Source organism: Prionailurus viverrinus, chromosome A3, assembly GCF_022837055.1.
Source record: "Prionailurus viverrinus isolate Anna chromosome A3, UM_Priviv_1.0, whole genome shotgun sequence".
In the NCBI taxonomy this organism is placed as follows: Eukaryota; Metazoa; Chordata; class Mammalia; order Carnivora; family Felidae; genus Prionailurus; species Prionailurus viverrinus.
Genome location: NC_062563.1, coordinates 9,526,264 through 9,532,263, shown reverse-complemented (window position 1 = coordinate 9,532,263; position 6,000 = coordinate 9,526,264). Strand labels below are relative to the sequence as shown.

General features: G+C 47.2%; 1 long non-coding RNA gene across 1 annotated transcript in view; it reads left to right on the top strand.

Annotated features, from left to right (window-relative positions):
* Positions 1 to 216: 216 nt before the first annotated feature.
* Positions 217 to 6,000, top strand: part of LOC125161569 (uncharacterized) — a 95,551-nt gene continuing 89,767 nt past the window's right edge. The window contains exons 1-2 of the long non-coding RNA XR_007150672.1: positions 217 to 313; positions 3,699 to 3,753. This is a non-coding gene — a long non-coding RNA (uncharacterized LOC125161569). The remainder of the gene's footprint in view (positions 314 to 3,698; positions 3,754 to 6,000) is intronic.

Below are 6,000 nucleotides of genomic sequence, written 5' to 3'. Positions count from 1 at the left end.
GGACAAGACAAAGAACATGACACACAAAAAAATGTAGGAAAACATCTTTTAGAGATGTCAGGCAGTTACTAAAATATTGAGTTATTTTTCCAGATTTTGGCTCTTTAACATTTACAATTCGGCAGCCTGTATTTCCTCGTTCCAAATAAAGTTACTTTCTCTTCTAATCTTGTATCAGTAATTTGGAATTCTTTTTTTAAAGGACGATCCAAATGGAAGAAGTTTTAACATCAACAAAACCACATGATGCTGAATACTTCATCCCACATTGGCCTCAGTTTCCTCACCTGTAAATGGGCGCTAATGACACCAGGTGAGTGGCTGTAAAGGGAACATGGAGAGGCGAAGGCACTGGAAAGGGCTTACATAACAAAATTCACGGACCCAGAGTCTGCGAAAACTGGAAACAAGACCGAAGGTGCCAGGTCGCCCCCTGTCCTCCTGGCTCAACGCCAGTGAAGAACTTGCTGTGACATCCGTATGGTTCTTCTGGCATTAGCTCACCACAGGGTCCCATCCCCAGGGTCTTAGTGGCCTGTCCTCGAAGAGGCGGGGGGACAATTCTTTGCTGGTTGTCTGCAGGTTCACCTTTCCTCATCCTTGCTCCACCTTGCATTTTTCTGATAAACAGAGGGTGGGAAAGAGGCGGGTGCTACCTTCCTCCTGCCTCTGCGGTTTCTTCTGGAAGGCACGGTCAGGGAAGGTTGCCGTTTGCAGGCGCGTCTTAAAAGCAGTCCCCTTATCCAGATGCTGATTTCGCGGATGTCAGAGGCGGACGGCAGAGCATCTCCGCTGTCGCCACCGCAGACGCGGCAGGGGTGGCTGCCGAGCTGGCCGTGGTGAAGCAGCTTCTTAATCCTGAAGAAGTGGATTTGAAGCCGGTAGTTCTGGTGGCAGCTTCCTGATTCTCCATACTCCTGACGTTCGCAGGCCAGTCCCGCAGTACCTTTTCAGGACTCATTCCTAGAAGGTGACCCTCCGCTCCTCCGTCGACTGTTAAGCGCCTCAGTGCGTTAATATTTTGTGCTTCCAAATCTGGACTGATGCAGGATGATGTGCAGACAGTTCCTTATTATTATTTTTTTAATGTTTATTTTTGAGAGAGATGGAGACAGAGCGTGAGCAGGGGAGGGGCAGAGAGAAAGGGAGACACAGATTCCAAAGCGGGCTCCAGGCTCTGAGCTGTCAGCACAGAGCCGGATGCGGGGCTCGAACCCAAGAACTGCTCAACCGACTGAGCCACCCAGGGGCCCCGACGTGCAGATAGTTCTAATGCAGCCTACAGAGCTCTCCCCTCCTGTAGGGCAAAGTGGAGAGAATCAGAAAGGTACATCCATCCGAATATGGCCTGGAAGTGACAGGGGACTGCTGACGGGGCCTTGCGTTGTGCTGAGGGGAGGCAATTTTAACTCTCCTGTTCGAGACTGAATAGGGACACATTGTTGTATATCCATATAGACAGGTAACAGTGACCGGGCACCAGAAACCCGGTCTCTGGAATTTAAGTTTCAACCTCAAGGAGAGGGAGGAGGTGAGAGCCTGAATCAATTAAGTTTCTTTCACCTGGTGGAAAAAGCCCGGACAACGAAATGAAGCGTAGAGCTGCAAAAGTAAATGTTGCTCTCGCGACCCTAGGCATTGCCATCAACCCCACTATAGGATTCAAGTCACCGTATGTTGAGTGTTAACACGTGCCAGTTACCGCGTTTTCCGTGACTTAAGTTCGATCATTCCACCTCTCACAGAGACCCGATAAGGGGGGGGCTGATAGCGTTTCCACTTAACACCTGGGGAAGGGAGCCATCACTCAGGTACCCGGTGATGCACAGCTAAGAAGGGGCCTAGATAGAATTCAGACTTAGGATTTGCATAAAGAGCTATAGGGGGAACATACGAGGTGCAGGAGAACTATGAGAAGAAGATTTGGAAAGGGAAGGGGAGTTGGTTGATTCTTGAAAAGTCACGGGCAACATGATCCTGGTGCATGGGGAAGGATGCTGCACTCTCTAAGAGAATCATTAAGTGAGAAGAGACACGTGTTTTTCTGAGTGGGCATGGGTGGCCCTCGGGTCCTATCCCCTGGGCCATGACGGCTGCCATGAGGATCCCTCTGTTCCCATCCCCTCCCACGCGGGTGCAAGCAGATCGTCCAGGAGCAAATGGGTCGGCCTCACATCCGCCTGTTTAGTTGGACGTCAGAGCTCAGAGGGAGGGCCCTCAGACGCCAGTGGAGACAAATGGGGCATTTTCCCCTTTCGTGAGCCACAAGTAGATGTAGTTGGAGAACTTGGCCTCCACGTGGAGGTCTGGGGCGACTATTGCACTGCTGTGGCTGCGGAAAGGCCAGAAACAGAACAAAGGTGACTCGGGGTCCCTTGCGGCATCTTTCCCGGTTCAGAGTCATGCTCAGGAAAGGCACTTGGCTCAGCGGTTAGTTATTCCTTCTTGTGACCCCTTAGCCCGTGCTTCACTCACTGACCCACATGTTTGCTCATTTGCTCCTTTCTGCCTTCTCTGCCAGAGTCTGAGCAGCACTGCATGTAAGACCTCAGGCTCCACCTGGGTTTGAACCCTGGTTCAAACACTTATCGGTGATACGACCCTGGGCAAAGATTGCCCCTCTCTACAGCTCAGTTTCCTTATCCTCACCTGTAAAATGGGACAGTTTTTACTCAGAGGGCTATTATGAAGAGTCCCTGAGTTGGGGCGCCTGGGTGGCGCAGTCGGTTAAGCGTCCGACTTCAGCCAGGTCACGATCTCGCGGTCCGTGAGTTCGAGCCCCGCGTCGGGCTCTGGGCTGATGGCTCGGAGCCTGGAGCCTGTTTCCGATTCTGTGTCTCCCTCTCTCTCTGCCCCTCCCCCGTTCATGCTCTGTCTCTCTCTGTCCCAAAAATAAATAAACGTTGAAAAAAAAAAAAAAATTAAAAAAAAAAAAAAAAGAGTCCCTGAGTTTAATACAGGTCAAATGCTGAAACCACCACCTGGAACAGGGGCTCCTGGGTGGCTCAGCCAGTTAAGCATCTGACTTCAGCTCAGGTCATGATCTTGCAGTTTGTGGGTTCAAGCCCTGCATCGGGCTCGCTGCTGTCAGTGCGGAGCCTGCTTTAGACCCTCTGTCTCCCTCTCTCTCTGCCTACCCCCTACTCACACGTGCACACACTCTCTCTCTCTCTTTCAAAAATAAGTAAACACTTAAACAACAACAACAACAATAAAGCACTACCTGGAGCATAGTAAAAGCTCATGAAATCTTAGGGTTTTTTTTTTCCCATTCATTTTCAAACCATATGCTCCCAACCTCACACATTTATGTACCATTTTCATGATTTTTGCCATATCCTACACCTATAATACCACTGTATTTGCTTAATATTTTAATTTAACTTAAATCGTCCTAAGCAATAGTATCAATGATATAAGGGATTTAATGTGCAGGTTAATTTTTTTTTGGTCACATCTCTTTCTTTGTCCCTTAGCAGCTACAATTGAAACGTCAGTTTACGTATCCCTAAACATTATCTTGTGTACCACCAGCGGGGTAGGCAATAACTCCACTTTAGGAAATACTTGTGTGAATAACTGTTTTTTCGTGTTGAGTTATTTTATTAACTCACCAATTTACTAATTCCTCTAGTTGTTCATTCAAGGACTCCCTGCGTCATTAATGCCCGGAATTGTTTTTTTTTTTTTTTTAACAGCCATGTACCTAGTATCTCCTGTGCTGGACCCTGAAGGGACTCAGATACGCCCCAGGTAAGTCCTTGAGTGTGGGGAGCTTGCAGTCTGGCGAGGGAGGGAGGAGCCATGCGCATAAGCAATTGCAGCACACAGAGTTACAAGCCTCTGAGAGAGGTGTGCGGAGAAGGGATGGGGGCCCCAGGGGAGTCAAGGCTCCTGCAGTCAGATGATTCTCCAAGGACACAAGCTCAGCCTCCCCACTCCTGATAAAACAACAGTGGTCATGATGCAATAGTTGCTGGTTGTTGTTAAGTGCTGTGAACATCAACAAGGAAGGACTTCCAGTGCGGGCTTAGACAACACAGAAAATGGAAGCAGGAAGGATTCTGGTTAAAACGAAGATGCGTCAGCCAGTCCTCCCTCCCTCCCCCCTCTCTTGCTCCCTCCCTCTCTCCCTCTCATACGTATTTATTGAGCACCTACTATGTGCATAAGCCAGAGAACATAGTCTCTGCCATCATGGAATTTAAAAATCTCCCATGGGGACCAGATATTATGGCACAAACAATCATACAGAGGACAATCCTAATCGTGACAATGGTCAGGGAGAACACAGAGTTATGAGAACATCTAGAAAACTCCAAGGAGACTAGGGAGTTAAAAGTGTGAACTCTGAGAGCTCTGTGAAATGTAAGGGAAGGAAGATCGACAGAACAAGGAGGAATTAGCCGAGGGGTTCTGGGTAGAGGCAGCTCAGCATGTAGGATGGCTGGAGACGGAATGAGACCCATGGTTTTTTCTTTGCTGGATGTTAGTGAAAGACCTTGAAGGAGGAAAGCAGGATATGAGGCTGGGGGCACAGGGCACAGGATGTTTAAGATCACCTGGGACATCGTAGGCACTGTATTGCCCACCGCTGTCCTCAGTGTAAGGAAAAAAGTACCAAGATTCTAGACAAGGGAGCTCCCGGCTCGATTTTCACTGGGAAATTCTCAGTCTCAACTGTGGGGTGGAGAATGCATTGGCCAGGGCGTGCACTTGAGCTGCGTTCTCAAGTCAAGGGTAGGAAAAGTGAAAAAGAAGGTCCTCAAAGTGATGAAGCAGAGTAGAAAAAATTCCAAACAGATTCCCTAAATGAATTAATTGCCAGGGCGAACCCCTCAGAGACCCAGTGGGGCCCGGGACATGATGGAAACCAATGTCATGGTTATATGGAAAGTTGCCTTTGAACTCCATGCTGTGGGAAGAGCACGGGCTTTGGAGCAAAGCAGATGGAGGTTCATACCCTGCCTCCATGTCTTTGGCTGTTTGACCTCAACCTGCCAAGCCCCCATTTCATCATGAACAGGATGGACACAATAACGGCACTGCCCTCATAGAGCCATTGTAAGGCTTAGACAAAGAACACACCGAATTTCTGGCACACAGTAGGTGATCAGTAAAGCAGAATATATCGGTAGTGCGGTGTCATATTCTGTTTTCTGTAGATGCTGAAGGGAACCAAGGTTTCATTTTGGGTTTACCAGGAATTCTGCAGAAGCAGCCACACTGTAAAAATATTCTTTCTGATATGCTGCACATTATAGTAAATGGCATTATTCATGGATGTGTCAAAGCCATAAAATAGGAGATTTTGAGGCGATCACAGCTGTGAATGATTAATATTTTCATCCCAAGATGCCAGGGAGGTAGCAAGGCTATGTTAATTATTACATGCCTGAGCCCCGTACTGTGGGCTTCCTCCCCAAGTGCCTGTTAATTTGCTCATGTGCTGTGCAGTGAATAGGAGTAGGGAACTGTCCCCTCAGAAAACACAGCGGATCTCTGGCAGTCCTCATGTCCCCCGTAACTGCTTTATACTTCTGCAGGAGGGAAAAAAAGCCCCAAATCTGATAACAATGATGGGTTTTAAGCAGAAATGCTAAAGAAATGCTTTATCAAAGATGGCTCTGAGCTTTCTTTTTGTTTCCTTTTTATTTACTTTTTCCTTAATTTTCTCTTGAAAATTTTAGGTGCACTGAAATAAAAAATACCTCCTATGCAAATACCGTCATCTCTTAAATTGTTTGCCATAGGTGTTAAATTTTAAATTTCTTGAGTCGTCTCCCTATCACTATTTAAAATGTATTTGTACGTATAGACACTGTGTCCTTTTGTATTTTTGACTCAAGAAGGGCAGCTCTATCGCCCTGTAAATATTTGTTTAGCCTTCGGTGTTATGTCTCTTTATTCGGAGGATGTTGGTTTCTTATCTTTACCTCTAAAACCCCTCTTAAAACTACAGGTAGATTTTTAAAAATTAAAAAAAAAAAGAAAAGAAAA